Source organism: Crotalus tigris, unplaced genomic scaffold, assembly GCF_016545835.1.
Source record: "Crotalus tigris isolate CLP2741 ecotype Arizona unplaced genomic scaffold, ASM1654583v1 scf7180000018350.1424685, whole genome shotgun sequence".
Taxonomy (NCBI): Eukaryota; Metazoa; Chordata; class Lepidosauria; order Squamata; family Viperidae; genus Crotalus; species Crotalus tigris.
The window spans coordinates 108819-130460 of NW_024096959.1; the positions used below are offsets into that span (position 1 = coordinate 108819).

Below are 21642 nucleotides of genomic sequence, written 5' to 3' on the forward strand. Positions count from 1 at the left end.
AACTTTAAACCCCTCCAATCATTCCCATACTGTGTTATAAGTTCTAATAAACCATCAATCTCCTGATTCGGTTGTTCCAAAATTAAAACCAAATCATCCGCAAATGCCCGCAATTTATACTCATTCTTCCTTATCTTTACACCCTTAATTAACTTTGATTCCCGAATCTGAATCAATAAAATTTCCAATGTTAAAACAAATAACAATGGGGATAATGGACATCCTTGTCTTGTCCCTTTTTGAATATTAAAATTCTCAGTCAATCCCCCATTTACAACAATTTGTGCAGATTGCTGCTGATATATAGCTTTAAGTGCATGTAAGAAATTATCCCCAAAATTCATTTTCTCTACCAAAGAGAATAAAAATTGCCAGTCTGGTTTTAAAGTTAATAATCATAGGATTAAGATATTATCTAAGAATATGTCAGTTAAAGATAGGGAAAGTTTGATTAAAGCCACAGGTTTTCAGATGGTAAAAAAGGTTAAATATTTGGGAGTATATCTAACTGCTTCAAATGGAAAATTGTATAAGAACAATTATGAACCACTATGGGCAAAAGTCCAAAAGGATTTAAGAGATTGGAAAAAATTGCAATTGTCATTGTTGGGGAGAATTTCAGCTGTAAAAATGAATGTTCTACCAAAGTTTCTTTTTTTGTTTCAGATGATACCTATTCTTAAAAAAGAGGCAAATTTGGAGGAATGGCAAAAGGGTATCAATAATTTTATATGGGCCGGGAAGAAACCAAGGGTTAAATTTAAGATATTACAGGATGCTCGAGAAAGAGGGGGACTTAAGGCACCTAATTTGAAATTATATTATGATGCAGCCGCCCTAACTTGGTTAAGTGATTGGCTTAATTTAACAAATATGGATATTCTTTTTTTGGAAGGTTGGGATTTAATATATGGTTGGCATGCATATTTAATTTTTAATAAGAAAGTTGATCGGACTTTTAAATCACATATTTTGAGGAATGCCTTACTTCGTGTTTGGAAGAAGTATTATTATAGATTAAATTATAAAATACCTATCTGGGGGATTCCCAGACATGCAATTGAGGGAACTTCTAAGGGGACAAATTTTGACAAAATCTCGTATAAAGAATTGTTAATTTGCTCTGGTTCGAACTGGCATTTGAAATCCTTAGATGTATTAAGGCAGCAAAATATTCTACAGTCATGGTTTCAATATTTACAAATAATGGATAGATGGACTGTAGATAAGAAAGAGGGAATAACACTAGAAGATAGACAATTGGTTATTCAGATTATGTGGTGGTCTCCCATGGAGAATGAGACACGCAGGCAGGTATCTCGGGATGAGAGCCCAGAGGTCTCTATAGTTCATGGCAACTCCTAGATTGGGTAGAATCCCTCTGCTGATTTGAGTCTCTAAACTACCACCCAATGTTAGGGGTGGATCCGAGGAACCAGTATCACGTTTGTTCCGCAGGCGTCCATCAGGGAGATGAGGCAAAGCATATACAGCAGGAGTCAAAAGGCCCAGTGTACAGGTGCCTTTCCAATCCTTAGGCACCTGACGATAGGCTCTAAGGCCACATAGTAGCCACATATCGGGTAACTCATAATAACCCTGGTGAGACTCATTAGCAAATGTTATTATGGATTCCATGTCAAGGCAAGCCATGTAGGTACTGATGTTTGCCCATTGATTGCTTCGATAAGTGTCATTTACCTTAGTAAGGTTGCTTTTGATGGATTTGCATTTCTTTGCTGAATTCCATATAATAACTTGTTGACAATTACTATAAGTTCCCAAATAAATGGCAGTACGGAATAGTCCTGTGCTATAAAAACAAAATCTGGCAGGTTCCATTATACGAGCGCCCACAGCATATGTCATATTCAATGTCTCTGTAGTTATGCTCCACAGCTGCTTCCATCCTGTTTCATTGAACGGGATGGCATGGAAAATAAGGCCACCACGACTGTCACCAGGAATTTGCATGCAGATCCAACAGTTCGTGACATTAAGTGTAAGAGCAGTGCGCCTGGCATCCCGTACAAAAGCATTAAAAGCCCACAGTCCCTGATCCTCATATGTCTGGCTGAGGTGGTGTACGTTGAGCCATATAAGGACGAACACAACGAGCTGGAGTCCAAATGATCTCGCCATGGTCGTCTATTGCAGCATAGCCTCGACCCCAAGTAATGAGGGAGGCAGGCCCTTTCCAGGTGGGATCAGGCAAACGTCGATAGTATACCTGGGGGCGTGAAGAATCTGTGGGAGAAGCAGAAAAATGCCTGCTTGCGGCAGTTGAGCCAGGGGTGCCAGAAACATTCAAAAAGTTTAAGGTAAAAAGTACAAGATTAAGAGTGTTTTGTATCCCAGGCAAGCCGGGGGTATTTTCCCCTTTCTTTTTTGCATGCATGTCTAGAGCCCTTTTTACGGTCTGATTGGCTCGTTCCACGATCGCTTGACCAGTGGAGTTATATGGAATGCCATTGATTAAAAAAGGCATCACCAGTTTTTGGGGAGTAATTTGCTTTGTTAGTGCCAATAAATCAAAGGAAGAATTCCCAGGGTGAGGTGCATATGCAGCCTTTGGAATAGGTGGTGCTGGACGTGGTAATAAAATCAAGCGTGCCACCGTATCCCCCCGGTTCATTGTGACAGGGAGATTGGTATAAAATTGGACTTTTAGGGTGTCTTTATATGTGGGATCTATCAAACCTGGAAGCACAAACACTCCTTGTTCCCGAGCAACAGGTGTGGGAAGGATTATTGCCTCCGTTTCCGGAGGCAAGGGTCCAGAATAAAGGGTTTCAGCAACCGTGAGTAGGTTAGGAAAAGTAACAGAAAGATCAGAAGCCAATTTTAAATCAATGCCAGAAAAACATTGCGAAGCAGAAGAAGTAAGGTCTGAAAAGAATGCAGCCTTTGGAGAGGGGTTAGCTGCAGACTCCTTTGTTAGTTTAACAGGGAACAACTCTGTCTCGGATAGTTCAGAAACGCTTAAATCACCATTGTTTAAAGCCTTTTGAAAAGCATCACCGGGCCGGGAGAGAGGAGGCAACGTGGCAGGAACAGGAGAGGCTGTTTGCTGTTTATCAGGATCCATAAAATTTGCAGGGGCAGAAGGGTTAAAACCTGTTCCAGGGGGTAAGGGAGTGGCCAACATAACAGACGGATTTTTATACGGTGGAGGATCTAATAAAGGCTGATGAGGCGGTTCAGCATAGGTTTGAATCAGAGTATAGGCAATTTTCCAAAGGCACAAAATCTCTGGGGGGGCTCTCGGAGACTGATGGAGAACAGTACCAATTTTCCTCCATGTATCTACTTTTAAAGATCCAGACTCCGGATAGGATGAGCAGTTAGCCCATACGTAAGCAAGCAATTTAACAGCCTCAGATTTAGAAAGGTGACGGGTTAATTTCTGTTCCTGATCAGTAAGATATTTTTTCCTGCCAAGTAGCCTCAGCTCTTCCACATGCTGCTTTTGAGCATGAGACATTCCACCCCCCATACTTACGAAGAGGAGTCAGTTGCCAGCAACTTCGTCGGGTGCACCAAGCCTATTCCAGGCGATAAGTAAACAGTTGGCAGGGACGTATCCTTCAGTGGATCACGTCGGGGTCACCAGATGTGGTGGTCTCCCATGGAGAATGAGACACGCAGGCAGGTATCTCGGGATGAGAGCCCAGAGCTGACTCCAGCACCCTCTTTTATTGTTACTAAGGTTTTTACATCACACAGCATAATCAAAAGACGTATATAGGGGTGGTTACAATGTATCAAATAACAGACACTTTCCAGATGCAAGGCTAGCAGGTGTTCTTATCAGAGTCTGTCCAAATGGTTGATATATGCATCCTGTGTCTAGAGCGGTCCGTTTATTATCTCTGGGGCCCTTGTGGGAGATGCCTATGGGCAGATGCCCATGGACATTTTTGTACAATTAATCCCACAAGATTAAAAACCAAAGTCCGGCTCATATAAAAAGAATATACAATGTTTTATTAGAGTTAGATTCGGAAACAGAATTGGTTAAAGACTGTATGATTAAATGGGCTCAGAATATACAGGAGCCGATCTCATTGGATTTATGGGAGACAATTTGGATAAGAAATGTTAAATTCACACAAGCTCAAAATTTGAGAGAAAATTTTTATAAAATGTTCTATAGATGGCACTTAGATCCTAAAAAATTATCTTGTATGTATTCCAATATACAGCCCAAATGTTGGAGATGTGGCAATAATGATGCGACATACTTTCATATTTGGTGGAATTGTAAAAAAGTAAAGGCTTTTGGGATTATGATTTGGTGGAACATTCAAAAGATTATTAGAAAAAAGATAAAGTTTACTCCTCAACTATTTTTACTTGATATTTTTGTTGATTTGAATGAAAAAGAAACTACTTTGATGTTGAATTTATTAACTGCAGCAAAGTTACTAGTAGGTTTATATTGGAAGAAAGATTCCTTGCCTACTTTAGAAGAATGGATATTTAAAGTATCTAGTTTTGCAGAAATGGCAAAAATTTCTGCTTATTTAAAGGATCATACACAAGAAAGATATATTATTGTATGGGGAAGGTGGATAGATTATATTCAGAAAACGTATGGAATTAAAAATTTTCATTTATTTTATGAATGAATTTTAAATATTATAGAGAATTGTTTTATAGGTTATGGAGTTAAAGGTTAATTATGATATTTTTTTCTCTTTTTTCTTTTCTTTTTTTTCTTTTTTCTTAATTATTATAATTTTTTTTATTAACCCTGTATTCTGCTCTGGGAAGTGAAGGGAGGGGGATTGGGGTGGGAGGGAGGGTAAGGTTTTTTTTTTCTACTTTAAAATTTTATTGTATTTTTAAAAATAAAAATTTTTCAATAAAAAAAAGAGATAAACCCCTCCAATCCATACATGAAGCAAACTGACAACCTCCATGAAGATGAGGCACGACTACGAACGCGAAGCCAAAAAATAGCAAGGCAGCCCAAAATCTTAAACCCCCCTGCAACTCAGACTAACCTGAGCACAACCAAACAGATCACTCCCCCAGCCAATCACAGCACAGCCAACCCCCCAGCCAATCAGAGCACAGCCAACCCCCCAGCCAATCAGAGCACAGCCAAGCCCCTAACCAATCAGAACACACCTCCACCCAATCAGAACACAGCCAAGCTCCCACCCAATCAGTTCATACCCCCACTGGCAGTTAAAAGGAAGAAACAGCTAAGACCACACATTGTTGCTTGAAGCACAAAGGTGAAAACAGCCTGAAGATGACGAATGGGACTTCGTCGAAACATCGCCAAGACACTTCCAATTTTATGCGGGAGAAAACCCGAACAACCAAAGACCTACATATAATTACATACATACATACATACATACACACACACACATACATACACACACACACACACACACACACACAAATTGATTAGGGGTTTAATTTCCTAATCTCCCCTCTCACAAGGGTCATTCAGGGTATCTAGAATGGAATTTCTTTATTAGCTTAGTGGCTCTAACATTATTTGCTGCTACCCATTGTGCCTCCACAATTGGTTATCCTTTCCACCTTACTTGATATTGCAGTTTTCCTCTATAATATCTAGAATACAAAATTTCTTCAATTTCGTAATGCCTCTCTCCCTCAACTAAAATTGGGAGTGGAGGTGGTTTCTCTACTGGCCTCATTCTTAAACCTTGAGCAGGCTTTAATAAGCTATAATGAAACATTGGGTAAATCTGTTTAAAACCCCTTGGCAATTGCAGTTTTACAGTAACTGGATTGATGACTCTTGTGTCTATAAAAAGACCTATATATTTTGGACCAAATTTTTTACAAGGTATTTTAAGATTCAAGTATTTCGTGGACAAGTATACCTTGTTGCCCACATTAAACTCTTTTTGAGTAGCTCTTTTCCTATCTGCCTGTTTTTTAAATTTTTGTATGCTTTTTCCAAAGTTTTGTGTATCCCAACCCATGTGTCCTTTATATTGTCCATCCACTCTATTAATGTTGTTGAAGAGGGGGTTTCTTATAGGAATTCAGGCATAGCCACATATTCGATCCCTGTAGCTATTTCAAAAGGGGTAAGTCCTGTGCTGCTATGTACCTCATTATTGCATTCTACTTCAGCCAATGATTTTGTTGATAATTTACATAGAATCTTACATATTGTTCTATCATTGCGTTCTTACATTCTGCCACTCCACTAGTACATAGGTGAAATTGGGAACTGATAGATCAGATGAACTCTCTCCAAAATTTTGCTGTGAAACACACCCCTCTATTGAAATGATTCTTTTGGGGACACCATATAGCCTATAAATATGCTGTATAAATATCTTGGCCAAGTTTTTAGCTGAGGGGAGCTTTAGACAAGCTACAAAGTGTGCTTGTTTTGAGAATAAGTCAACTATTATAGTATTTCCAGCACTCTCAGACAATTCAACAATGAAGTCCATTGCTATTTCTTCCCATGATCTCCTAGGGTTAGCCACTAGTTGTACTAAACCCAGGGTTTCCCCAGGCAATCGCTTCATGGAAGCACAAACTGAGCAACTAGCAACATATTCTTTTATATCCCTTTTCATTTTTGACCACCAAAACTTTCTTTTCATGAGATAAAGAGTTTTTACAAATCCAAAATGACCATTTGATTTTGCATCATGAACCATTTCTAACATTAGTGTCCTTTGATTACTTGGGACATACAGTTTAGTCCCTTTCCATGCCGTATCTTGTTTAATCATTAGATCATCTTTCTGGTTCTGGAAACAACTATCTTGTTCCAAAGCCTCTTTAAACTTTTGCCTCAGTGAATCTGACGCTAACCTGGAGGGGTTTTCCCCTGCGAGGAACCCCTCATGCTGGTGCTCCAAGCTGGCTGGATGGAATTATAGAATTTACCACTTCTTCCTTAGTACTCTTGTATTGAAGCAATGTGAAAGAGCATCAGTCAAAATAAATTCCCGTGGTATGTAACATAGATTAAAATTAAATTGATCTAAATATTGAGCCCATCTTACTTGTTTAGGGGACAATTTTCTTGGGGTCTATAGAAATTTGCAAACCCCAAAAAACTGTGCAATTGCTTTCTGGTCTGGTGAGCTTCCCACTCTAATATTGCTTTTACTTTCCCAGGCTCCATTTCTATGCCTCCTGCAGAGAAACTGTACCCCAAGTAATCTAATTTAGTTTTGTGAAAATCACATTTTGATAATTTGGCCTACAGCTGTTTTTCTAATAACCTTTTAAACACTAATCTTAGTAGTTTTATATGCTCTTCCATCATTTCAGTGTAAATTAAGATATTATCTAAATATACCAACACCCCCTTATACAAATATTCATGTAGCATCTCATTTATCAACTGCATGAATACTGCAGGTGCCCCATGTAGCCCGAATGGCATCACTCTGAATTGATAACACCAGTGGTGGTATTCAAATATGTGAACAACTGGTTCTCTTATGGATGCTGCTTCTGGAAATCCATTCTGGGCCTCGGCAATAAAAAATTAGCTACCGGTTCTGCTGAAGTGTGCGAACTGGCTGAATCCCACCACTGGATAACACCCTAAAGGGCAATTAAATGCAGTTTTCCACTCATCCCCTTCTTTAATCCTTAATCAATAATAGGCTTCTCTCAGGTCTAGTTTTGTAAGAAAAAAATCCCCTTAGATAGATACCTAATATGTCTTTCCACTGATATAGGGTTGAGATTTTTATAATCAACACACATCTTAAAGCCCCCATCTTTATTATCTCTAAATAAAAGACAGCCATTTTGATTTTTCAGATTGAATGAACCCCCGGCATCAGGTTTTTATCTAGAAACCCTCTAAGTTCTTCCATTTCTTTAGGCATCGTTGCATACATCTTCGGTTTAGGAAACTTAGCTCCTGGGACTATCTCTATAGCGTAGTCTTTTGGTCAATGAGGTGGGAGTACATTGGATTCCTTTTCACTAAATACTTCAGTTAAGTCTCTGTATTCTACTGGCAAACTGTGTTCTAGCTGCCTGTCTGCTTTTAGTGTAGTCGCTGACAACACTTTCAATTTCTTAACTGCAGGCTTGTGGCAAGTAGCTGGCGTTTCCTTCGGCTTTTGCTGATTGATTGCTCTTTTCCTCATTTGCCACTTATTGTTATTCCAATCTACTGAAGGATTCCATTTCTCTAGCCAAGCTAATTCTAAAATCATATTTTCAGTCACCCCAGGGCTACAATAAAATGAATGATTTCAGTATTTCCAAGCTTTACAGTCACTGGTTCAGTGAGACAAGTTGCAGGTTCTCTCCCCATAACAGACCCAGCTAGCTGCTCAACTTTCTGAGCTGCATCCTACTTTTTTCTATCATTTGCAAGCTGACCACACCTTGTGCACCCCAGTCCAGTAACTCGCTTCTTTCTGAATGGCCTCTGATAGCCAAATGCAGGCTGGGGGATGCCGCACACTTCAATCCGGAACTCCATTCTCAGTTGCAGAGGCATTTCCTGGAGGCCTCTGACAGCAAAATGAAGGCTGGGGGCGATACATGCGAGAAGTAGCAAGCAGCCGCAGAAGAAGTGGGCTGGCTGGGTGGGGCTGCCGTGTAGTGAGACTGTAGAAAAGACTCCCCCTGAAAATAAGACCTGGTGCCTCTTTTGGAGGAAAAAAAATAAGACCAGGTCTAATTTCTGGGGAAACACAGTAGGTCAATTCTGCCTGAACTGGTATAGGGTCTCCTGCTTGAGCAGGGGATGAACTAGGAGATCTCCAAGGCCTCTACCATCCCTATTCTGATTCTAATTGATCAGGGAATATGATTTTTGATTTGTACGTAATGAGACAACTGTAAAAGAATCTTCCTCCTACCAGTGCACTGTGCATAGAATATATTTGTGTACAATGCCCCCACCAAATTGAATTAAGTTAGAGATTGCTATGTCTTTGGTAACTTATTTCATTTCTCTGTATCTTGCTTTTCCCACAGGTTCATAAAACAGCTCAGTGAAAGATGTGACTGTATTAGACTTGTTGGCTGAACCAGACTCAAATTCTGCCCAATTATCATCTAAGATTATCCTATACATATTTTCAGGAAGTGTGAAAGAAATCTGAATCTGCAATCCTGAAGTAGAACCAATCCCCTTTGATGTATATTTCAAAGCTGAATATGCTTCTATCACTCATATGATTTATGATAGTGACTAAATCTCAAATTAAACATGTGACGATCAAGCCCATGTTGCATATTTATCAAAAGACAAAGCACTTTACAGAGATGTTCTTTAATCTTCTAAATTTTCCAATATGGGAAAGATAGATAGTTTCCAAGGCACGAAAGATAAACAATCTAATGAGAGTGAGCTCAAATAAACAGATCAAATGTCTTCCAGGTGATTCTGCATTTATTCAACAACTGGGTTATTCAGTAATTAAACAGAGGATGCGATTTTACATAGATTTGGGCCTCGTTGTGACTTCTTTTCTTAAAGAATGGTCTACAAAAGGGGTAGGAAGGAAACATGTTACACAATGAGTTAATCCCACAGTCTTTAATAGGACCCACAACTAAATAGATATGCTCAACACTTTGCATATATGCATTATAAATTGTTTAAGTTGTGGAAAGAATAAAACTAAGGGTAAGTGGTGTGGGAAACTTAGATTTATCCCAACTTGACTTAAAGAATTTTTCTCTGGTCTTCATTTTCAGTTAAACCAGCTTTAATTATACTTCTCAGACTAGTATCTAGAATGTAAAACAGCCATCCTTGGGAGGGTACAATATTTCTAGGGCAAAAAATGGCAGTAATAAAGAACAATGTCACAATACATTGCTGAGCTGAAAAACCCAATGAAACAACATAATACACTCTTTCTGCTCTTGTTAGCATGAGTTGGTAAATATTGTAAAAAAAAAAATATCCTATACATATGTACATACCCAGGTGCATAAACTAAAAAGGGCTGTGCAAGATCAGATTTCGCTTCATTTTCACAGTGTACAGAAATGCAAACATAGCATCTCTTTACAAATTTCTAAAGCAGCTATATCTTTCTGATTGTGTGTATACACACACACACACACACAAACACACACAAAAGAAACTTTTTAAAAAACATTTTTATTCAGTTATAAAAACAAGTTGACATTACTAGATCCTATTTTTTAAATTTCTTTGTTGGTTGTAATTTATTTTCAGTAATTAAAAAATGCAACTTTACTTGGTCAGAAAATTTATTTTCATGTAACAATAATTTAGGCTCTTATATTGAAGTTCAAGTGCATATTACACACATAGAAGAACAAACCACTTTTTCTTGACTATTCAGCAAATATGGTTGAATTTTTTATGGAGAATATAAAATTATGGACAAGTCTTAATTTTACAGAATTCCACAGTTCTGGGGAAAGGGTCACAAATAATATCAGGGTCCATGTAAGGCCTGCAGATAATTCTGGTGATAATAATACTCAGTTTCTTTTATTTTTCCTTTGTATGATAAGGCTCTGAATTATTAGATTGTGATTTTGAGGTATCATCAACATGCTTGCCTTTTTCTTCCATGTATTGATTTTAGGGTTTTGTTCAAGTCACTGAGCACACAGAATTAGGCTCAGTTTTAGCTTGAGTCTTATTTTCCTTTCTTGCAGACAATTGATGTGCACTGTGCACATACATGGAGATAAAAAAAATGCAAACAAAGAAATATGCAATAAAATCAAAATTCTTTATATGCTGTGGTTGAATCAAGATGCATATATGCCAGTGTGTGCCAGTGCTATTTGTAATAAATAAAATGATGTAAAGCAAAAATATAGCAGCATTTATGAAGATACTGATTATAATTAAATTTAGAAATTGTTGAATGAAAAACACCAAAAAATAATAACCCAATATGAAACATGCCATTTTCATAAAGTCTAATATGAATTAAGCCTAAATCTTGTGAATTAAGTGTAACCTAGCATATACTTACCACTTGGATTTTTGTTCTTCCTTTTCCAAAAGTTGCAGCACAATTGTATGATCATCATTATTATAAAAATTAATTCAGAGTTTTAATTTAATTTTGAAATAAATATTTTTAAATAGTACTCTTTGAAAGAAAATACAACTACTTTGAAACTGTAAACTCGTGTAAAGGTGTGGCAGCCTGGAGACGGATTTACACCTTTTATGAAATGTGAAACCACAGAACAATCAGATAAAATGAAAGCATTTGCTCATTCTTGCTTCACTCTCCATTATGTGCTGGGAAGATATCTCCTGTCAATCTTCAGGCATTCTCCTTTCTTCCTATACCTCAATTTTCCCATTCCACGATGCCTGTTGTGGGAAGGAGAGAATGAGTTAGCTATGAGTGTGGCATAATACATGTCAGAAGGGATGGTAACTTTTGGAGCATGCTGAAAGAAAGGCCATACAGTAGCAGTTCCAATAGCCTACTAGATGCCACAGCAAAAAGAAGGAAGCATGTGGCACAATAACGAAGACAACATGATGATGTATTTTTGTATACTACTCTACCTTTTAAAGAAGCCAAAGAGCTCATAGTTTTCAAAAAAAGAACCTACAATAAAATAGCAGACAATGTTAAATGACAAATATTTATCTTGATTATCTCTTAAAACATTTCTCAAAATTAAACTATACTAATTAATATTATTCTTAAATGTTGAGTCCTGGGATCATGGTTATTCTGCCAAAGTGCAGGGGAAGTACCTTCGTAAAGTAGACAGCATGAGATCCAGAATTTTGCCGGTTGTGGCTTTCTTAAGAAGAATTCATCATTATCCACCATGGACTAGAACATAATTTGTTGTGCAAAACTTGCAATGATATCATCATTACTCTACTCAGCTCTGGGAAGGACATCTGGAGTCACAGGTAGAGTAGACAAAACTATTTCTACCAACCCATTTGTGTGCACCTAAATTTGAATCCAACCTGTCCTAATTTACTCTTCTATAACTTTTTACTTATATTGAAGAAAAGAGTAACTGATCAGAGAGGGACTGATCAAAGGATTGTGTCTTTGAGATCTTAAGGCTGCTTTCAGAACAATTTGCCATTATAGCATTACAACCACATCATATGCTTAAAAAAAAAGATATGAGGAAAGAAAATAAGCAAAAGAAAGGACAGGCAAAATAATCTTTCTTGGGTTTTTTTCCCATTAAAAGGGCTATGTAGGTGGGAAGGATACAAATCAGGCATAGATTCACCCTAAAGACATTTTAAATGACTACAGGCATTTCTCCATGACATTTTGTCATCTTAGCTGACTGTTAGGGGCTTAATACATTCCTGGCGGCTGCAGTAATCTATCAGTTATTGGCATCTCTTGCCAGTAAAGCTTAACCTTAATGACAGAGGTTGTGTGAAAACTCCAAAAAACTAAATCTCTACCCTGGACACAGAGGATATATATCTGAGAAGAAAAGGGGGGAAATGCATATATTCCAAAACTCAGAAAGTGCCTTTTCAAACCCAAAAGTACACTGAATTAATAACATTTGCAAATGTTGTATATCTTTGCCTTAACTATGTATGATTGGATATTGCTACATTTGGTCTGTTTTCAGGCCATCATCTTTGAATGGACAGTAATGCTGGAAACATTGATATTAGTTTCTGCTGGAAAGAGAGGTTGGATGTTTTTATAAATTCATTTACTGTTTAAAACTCTTTTATATTGTGTGATTTAAACTTTGTAAACTATCATGAAGATAGAGAAAAAAGTATAAACAGATGACTAATACACCAAAACATACTGGATATCTTCAGGAGTAGATGGGATTTTGGGGAACTCAAATCAATAAGTTGCATTTGGATGAAATTTTCTTCAGGGGGGATTCTTCAAGTAAACCCATTTCCTCACCATCATTTTCACTTTCAGTGACCATAATTTTTGAAACTGACCTGCAATTGTCAAGTCTAGGGGGTGAAATGCAGGGGTGAAATGCAGAAATATGTTGAGTTCACCAAGAACCAATTATTTATCTCTCTAGCTACTCCAATAAGAGAATGGAAAACCTAGAATAATTAGTGCCCATCCCACTAAGCTCTTACAGCTCCTAGTGATACAAATGTCTATTCTCCCCACTCTAGGCAAAAGGGAAATTACAATTAATTGTACCTCCCCCACATATGCACCTAATATTGCTGTAATGGTTTCTATTATTAATCAATTCCATGCATTAAAACCATATTTGCAGTTTTCGAACCAGCCAAGTATAATTTCCTGTGTGTCTAACCACAATTGCCTGCTTCCATAGTGGCTTGAGTATTTGAAAGAGGAATATCTTGAACAATGCAAGCAAGCTTCAGGAGTTCTACTTTTAAAATGCAGTTTCAGATGGAGAGCACTTCTTGAAAGTCTTTCACGGCACAGAGAAGCATGGGTGAAATGAGCAAGGTGGAAGAGAGCAGAGATCTTTTTGTTCCCCTTCTTTTTAGCAAGGAACTTCCCTACCTTCAAGGCATCAGGACTGAGGATTGAGGAATAGCCTTGGAAGGGCTCGCTTCAGCTCAAGAGGTGGGAAAAGGCCCACAAATTCCTGTGTGGCAAAAGAAAAGGGTTTTTTAAAAAAAATTTCAGATAAACCAATTCAAAGTCTGAAAAGAAAAAGAACTCTCAAGTGAATGAACGTCTTCTGAGTAGACAGTTTTGGAGCTGATCCCGAGTGATACAAAGCTCCCATGTGGAGGTCCCACCACTGAGCCCGGGGGGGGGGGAATCACTGTTTAAGAATTCACATAATTGTATGTTTATTACCCACCTCCCCACCATTCTTAAACTTTCTTGTGTAAAACATCTGAAAAGGAGAAATTGTCTGTGCTCTGATCTCCCATGAAGAAAAAATGATGATGACACTGCAAACTTGTTCATCACACATTACATCACAGTTTTGACTAAAATCTGTCTGCCCCAGTGGCCGAAAGCTTAGAGGAATGTGTGCTAAACATTGTACTGATGTTCTTCTCTGTTAATTTATATGGCAATAATTAGCTCCAATTTCAGGATCAACCTGAAACATACAGTCAAACTAGGCTACGATAGCATAGGCAGAAGTATATCAAACCAGCCAGCTCAAATGACAGAAGAATGCCCTTGATTAATGAAGAGGGTGGCATAATGTTACCTTAGCAGCCCGGTACAGTTGCTACCTGGCTGGCTGAGAGAGATGTCTCCTGTAATTAATGCAACTTTCACCTTTTGCTTTTAACATGCCTCCTAATTAAGCTGCTCAGACTCTTAACTTTAGCATCTGACCAGAACAGCTCCAAAATGATTTATTTCAGAATGATACCGGTGGTGTCTCCCTCATCCATTCTGTTACACTGGCATATAAAGTCATGTATCTTACTCAAAGGAAGAAAGAAACACGCTGCGCTTAGAAGAATCTCATCTCCTCTTTTACCTATTAGACAATTGCCTAATTCATGAGAACTTGCAGGAGTCTTTTGTTGCTCAATATTTCCTAGATTTTAAATTTTAGAATAATATCCAGCATTTGTTCAAAATGTGAAAAGGCCTAAGGGGATATGATATTAGGGACTTAATTAGCTCTGTGTGCACAATGCTTGATTATAATTTTTTAAAACATAAATCTGTGAGGTTGCTTTAGAGGGCAAGTCAGAGCTATACGGTGGCAAGGGTTTGTAAGGAGTCTTTATGCCCATGCTCACAACAGAAGGCATGCTCTTACTGGTATTAATGGGATAGTTTTACCTCTTACAAATATTGTACTAATTTATTTCCATTTTGTCAATATGAAGAAAAGTATTAGAATGGCAGGGCAACAGAATTAAACCTTGGAGCAGTCTATATTTCTATGTTTTTTTTAAAGAAATTACAGCAAGGTTAACAAGTATATTAACTCTGCCTATAGAAATCAGTAGAAATCAGTAGAACTCAATTTAGCTGAATTATACCCAAAATCTCTATATGATATTTTAAAGACGCGTACCAACTGTATGATTCGGCCTTAATTGCATGAGACCAAGTCAGAAGCTCTGTAATTCAAATATTTGTGCTTCTTATCACTGGAAACAACAAATATCTTTTTTCTTTTATTAAATGGAGAAAAATTACAGAAATACTAACATGAAATCTGTCTCAAATAAAAGCAATTCTTAGCATGTTCTCTGGATCCAGGCATTGTGAACGGTAGGATGTACAACTTCTACCAGCTGAAAGGCTGCACCAGATTTTCCATGGCATGTTAACTGCCATATTCCAAACTATCTGCTAAGTTTAAAGACTCCCATTTTGTTCACTGTACTTCCCTAAAGCAGCCTAGCATAGAAACATTGGTGCATAGTTCTGCTTCTACCCACTCTGAGGAGCCTAGAATGTATGCCATATGACCACTGGGCCATACTTTTTGCACCCTCCATGTACGACTAAGCTTGTTGCATGAACCCAACCAACTGTGGTTATTCCATAGAGCATTATTAAGCAAACTATATCTTAGCCAGTCAGAAAGAATAATAGGAGGGGGGAGGGCAGATGATGGCTTTAGTGAAAATGATGAAAAAGACAGTTGAACATCCAGCATTTTTCAAGCAACCAACAATTTCCATAACGAGACTCCATAAAACCACACAGAATCCATAAAACCAGCTCTCTAGAAACAGAGCTGGTTGCCTTTTTCCTTGCCAGGGTAGCTGTAGGCAAAAACTGCTCAGGAGTTAATGAAGCATCTCCTATTGCTGCCCTACTTGTAAAGATAAATTTGCTTGGAAAAGGGCATGAACTGGGCAAGAATTTCAGGGGGGGATTAGGGTCTGACATTACATTTGTGCAATGAAAGTCATTTTTCATCATTGCCCTCATTCACCCTCACTCTGATATGCCTCCTAAAATATTAAATGCGGCCCCTTTTTTTCCCCATGCTTTAGTCAGAAACAAATCCTCACAGTGTGAAACCTCCCAAAGAGATTTTCTTCAAACAAGCAGGATACCTTCCTTGAAGGTGTCGTATGGCTATATGACCCAACCACAACTGACGAGCCTAAGTGGTCCCCAAAACTGGAGCCTTTTAACAATAGATGCTTCTGAAATGTCAAGGTAGGTTTGGCTGGTGTCATTAAACAAGTTGCTGTAATTACCCCTCTTTTTTAAAAAATGGTAGTTAAGAGGCTTCCAGCTGGCTGATTTGGAACCCCACCTAACTGTGTTTCTGCCTAAATGAAAAAGACATGAATATGATTACGAGATGGTGTCTGAATCCCGCAAGCAATGGAGCAGCGACTTCCTAATTGTCAGCTGGACTGTGCTATGCCTGCTGAAAATAATTAGAGTGCAGCAGCTTCAGCAGGCCGTTAAAAAAAAAAAACTGCACTGCACAATTTTTTTTTATCGGGTACCATCAGCTTCCTGTTCGTTTGTGACACAGTCGTTCTGCCAGGCTAGGGGACAGGGAAGGAAGGAAGGAAGGCATTATCTCTAATGCACACAAATAATGCAGCCCTCAAGGAGCGAAGTGGATGAACTGGACGTGACATGTGAGACAGACAGAAACAATTCACCAAATAAATTCAAAGCCAAAGTCTCCAGGGGAAAGAATAACTGAATGAATAAGTTGGGGGTGGGGGTGGGGAGGGAGGAAAACCTTCATTCTCTTTCTTTTTATCCCTTTTTTTTACAAAAAAGCAGAAAAAGCTAGCCAGAATCTTTCTTAATTACTTCTTCTTTCAATGACAGAATTGTAATTTATCATTTAGTTGTAATTTGACATATGTTCACACCTTTGCCATTTCCAATTTCCTCCTTCGTTCTAATTGTCTGTTTCACTCGCCTGTCATGCACTCCTCTTGGGATTAATTCGAGCTGTCTGTCTGCGCCACGCTACTGGCACACTTGGGGCTGCCGAGAGCGTGACAGCGCCAGCGTGCCCACAGTTTATCGAAGGCATTACTCAGCCATCATGCTTCTGCGTCCTCTTCCCTGGCTGCCCTTCCCCAGTGCCACATTGTTTATTGTTTATTCCATTCTCCCTTTTTCACACTGCTGGCTTCTCAATGTTTTATTAAGCTCTAATTATGCTCTTAGCTGTCAGTGGGGGAGGGGAGAGAAAATGTTGGCGTTAATTACTAGGAAGAGGCTACTAGAAGAAGTGATAAATAGACCAGTAGATGTCTCTCTCTGTCTCTTGCTTCTGGACTAGACTTAAATATACTTCTTCCATCTTTTCCCACAGCTGCTTGTACCCCCAGTTTTAGCCTCGCTTTCATAGCTGCTTAGTTGCTCCCCTCAGCTTTCACACCAACAGCCTTCCACAAACCACCTTTGCTCTTGGTACACGGTGACAGAGTATTCAATTTCTTCCACATGACTGCAGCCTTTTATTATGGCCACAGCTCTCTATTATCTTCTCTTCAATTTCATACTAACGTTGCCGGCTCCAGTCAACTTGAATGTGGAGTATGGGTTGACAAGAGATGGGAACATTGTTGGGAAAGATATTTGTGGCATTCCTGAGACAGATGGGTGATCAGAGCTAAACATTAACTTGCTGGTAGTTATGACCATGTGATAAATAGTCTCTGTATTTTGCAGATTGCTTCTGCTGAGCCTATCCCTGGTCTTGTTTCCCCACCCCCTTTTTTTTGGCTTTGCCCGCCTGTAAGACAGTTGTTTATTTTCTGGATTCATCATCCAAATGCATAGATGTAGGTGATGATGGCTTTCGAGAAGGCTTGCAAATAATGGAATTATCTCTTTTGTCAAGATGACAGTGGCAGGAAAACAGAACTAATTTAGCTACTGTCTGTTTCTCCCAGACAAGAAGCACACATATGTACATTTCTTATTTTCACCTTGTAACAATCCTATAACTAGGTTAGATAATGAGCACTTTTTTCAAACATTATGTTGTAAGAAAAATGGTTAAATTAAGATGTTAGTAGGGAGCTCCCTATTTTAAATGGAGAATCTCTGTTGCATCATATTATTTCATATCATTATGCTTAAAGTATACATTTTTGTATTCAGTCATATGTATTTTGTACAATTTATTCACATTTTAGTACACATTTTGTATTAATGTATCCTGTGAAAGGTCTGCACCATTCTGATTCAAAAGAAGAAAGAAAACAGAAAAAAAATCTGTGGTTGTTTTTATATATAGTATGCACTAGTATCTTATGTAAAAAAAAGTCTTAATATGCATTTTTATGTTAACCCTTTAAAATATGTATGTATTTGTGTATGCATTTTCTCCAAATATATACATTTTTCAGTGTGTTATTTGTGCTGAAAATATTTTGAATCAACATTACAGAACTCTTATGAATGACATGCCTATTTGTGCCATAGCAGATGCTGTTTTGGCAGTTCACACCATTTCATTTGAAAGGAAATCCATGACAGATTTCTCTGACATTCCTAGTGCCATTTATATATCATCATAGAAGAAAGAAAGAAAGAAAGAAAGAAAGAAAGAGAAAGAAAGAAAGAAAGAAAGAAAGAAAGAAAGAAAGAAAGAAAGAAAGAAAAAGAAACATAGCACCTAAAGAATAAGAGAAGATAACCCTGGAAAATAATCGCTATAACAGAAATACAATTTATCACTTCACAGTGAGAAAGACTGAATTTAACAGGCTTTCAATTTGAGCAGATATTTATAAAACTGCATTATTAATGGCATTTCTAATCTCTTCTTGTCTTAGAAGACACTTTACTAACGCAACATAGAAGCATATGCATGAATGTTCATTACAATATAAAATACACTATGCAAATGAGACAAATTAGGCAAATTTTAAAAACTATATAGTTTCATTTTAATTTTTTTAACACGTCTGTGACTGAACAAACTCTATGCTATGCCATGCCATATACTTTTACTCATTTTTACAAAAGTTACACAAGTAATCTATATCATTTTTCATATTTTGCACCAGTTGTACAATGATATCAAGATGCATATGATGTCACTTGCCCATTTATAAAGGTACCCATGGGCATAACTACCCTACTAAATCTGTGTCTTGTGTCAAAGTTCACCACATTTTAATCAACGCCCTTCTAAAATAGATTCCCACAAAATAGCCCTCTCAAAACTGATAACAATAATTATCTATCAGGACTGTGTACATTTAAAAATGATTCAGAAGTGTTTTAGATCTCAGTCAACCACCCATCTCTCTCTGCTACTCATTAAAGCAACCACATAATTTTTCCACCTTCAATACTGTTTGAAGAAACATGCCTCTTTTTTTAAAAAAAAATAATCATTAAAGCAGCTCTTAAAGTAGCAGTAATTTATTCCAGGCTATTTATTGTTCATTTTGTAAAATTGCAATTTAAGGAAAACAAACAGAAAACAAAATAATCAGAACAAGACAAAATGACCTGAGCTATATTTTATATGATTATGCAGTAATAATACAGGACAAGACTTAATGGATTAGATTAATAATATCTGAAAAATCCTAGATTGAAATGTATGGTATCATTAAAGATGAAACAACCCAAAACACCCTTTAAAGGGAAAAAAAAAAACCCCAAAGACAGTAAAATACGTATTTTTACATGCAGAAAATAGCAGAAGAAATACGAGAAATAAAAAAAAACAAATAAGAAAAATAAGCTCATCTAACCACTAAAAAAGAAATAATAAAAATATATGGATTAATTGATCAAAAAGATTCCATAGTAGATGGTATGTATGAGGCATAGTAAAACATTCTAGATTGTTAAATGGACTCTAGAAAATATTCTAATACTAAAACTTCAGGTTTTGATGAAATATCAGTAGGGCTGCTTAAATTCTAACAACAAGGTACTAATAAAGCGTTACTTGGTTTTTATAAGTGGCTATGCAATACATGGCACAGGCCAAAGGACTGGACAATTCAGATTATATTCTGATAATAAAACAAGGGCAATGCTAAAGAAACTTCAAAAAAACCAGACAATAACATTTATTTCATAAGTTAATAAAGTAACATTGAAGATTTTGCCACAAAAACCTCAATAATACTTCAGGCAAGGACTGCCAGATGTACAATATAAGAAACAGGGATATCTGAGACCACATTGCTAATCTAATGCTTAATGGAAAGTGGGATAAGCAAGGAAGTTCCAAAAACATTTTTTGTTTCATAATTACATAAAAGGTTTTTGATTTTGTAGAGGAGTACAGATAGACCATAAAAAGCCCTCATCTTGTATTAAATTATATTATAACTAGGAAGCAATGGTTAGAAAATAGCTCAGCTCCTAAACAGTTCAAAATTCAGAAGGAAATGTACTATATTCTATATTTCTATATTATTTAATTTACATAGAAAAATGCTGAAACATAAAATCAGACTTAAAATTTCTAGGGAAAATATTAGTAACCTCAGATGTACTGTTGATTGTATATCCAGCCATTCTGATTGTATATCCAGTCATTCTGACTTTAGGAACCTCTTGAAAGGACAGAATGTAAAAGTCAGTCTGCTGCTCAATATTTAAAAAGGTTAGATTATGCTCTACATCCTTGCATTAAAGCATTCATCCATGTCCATAGACAACTTTTGCTTTTTTTCTAATTTTACAAATTTAGGGAAAAGTGTGGCCTTGACATTTTGGAAATTAAACATAGATTAAACAATCTTTTATTGCAGGGTAGGGGCAAAATGCCTTCTTACTTTTTAAACTCATGTTTACATTATTCATCCATAAATATGACACCAGTCACTGATATTTTATTTATATCCTACCTTTATTATTTTTAGAAATAATTCAAGACAGCGAGCATTCCTAATACATCTTTCTCCTCTTCCCCCTCCCCACCACAACAATCCTGTGAAGTGGGTTGGGCTGGGAGAGAATGACTGCTCCAAAGTCACTCAGGCGGCTTTCATGCCCGAGATGTGGCTAAAACTCACAGTCTACCAGTTTCTAGCCTGGTGCCTTAACCACTAGACCAGGGGTAGGCAACCTTGGCTCTTTTATGACTCGTGGACTTCAACTCCCAGAATTCCTGAGCCAGCATGGCTGGCTCAGGAATTCTGGGAGTTGAAGTCCACAAGTCATAAAAGAGCCAAGGCTGCCTACCCCTGCACTAGACCAAACAGATTCTCTACATTTTGTAAAGATTCATCTTTGATTTATTCTCAGAAATGTCTTTTAAGAGCCTGATCTGGTTTCATTAAAAAAAGAAAGTAACAGAAAAAATTACGAACGAATAATTGAAAGTAGTAATTTTTTTAACATTCTTCTTTATACTTTGCCCTCTTATTTTACCATGTAAATTTTACTATGCAAATTTTGGAGTTAGGGGGTTGATTTAATAAAATATCAATTATATTCTATATTTATAAGCCCTTTCTGCAATCATGGCTACTTTTCGGAGAAAAGCAGAGAGGCATAGGCCTAAATATCAGCTTTAGCATAACGTGTAGGTTCGGCCTCAAGTTTGGACAAGATAGAAAGATAAAACTTATTAACATACACCTGAGTTTCCCAGTAATAGTTATTACTGACTTAGCTGCAATTTCTACTGGCAAATAAAAAAAACACTGAATTTTAAAATAGAATTAAAGTAAATAATGGCTCTAGACATTATGTTTGCATTTGAATAGTAGATGAAATTTGATAAGCAGACAATGTAAATGGACTCTCCATGCCCTTATTATGACCAAAAGACTGATAC

The 21642-nt window shown here is 37.2% G+C and overlaps 1 long non-coding RNA gene across 1 annotated transcript in view; it reads right to left on the bottom strand.

Moving 5' to 3' along the window:
- Positions 1 to 10216: 10216 nt before the first annotated feature.
- LOC120311322 overlaps positions 10217 to 21642 on the bottom strand; it is a 111549-nt gene continuing 100123 nt past the window's right edge. Inside the window, exons 2-3 of the long non-coding RNA XR_005557586.1 lie at positions 13461 to 13545; positions 10217 to 11311 (exon numbers count right to left, since the gene is read on the bottom strand). This is a non-coding gene — a long non-coding RNA (uncharacterized LOC120311322). The remainder of the gene's footprint in view (positions 11312 to 13460; positions 13546 to 21642) is intronic.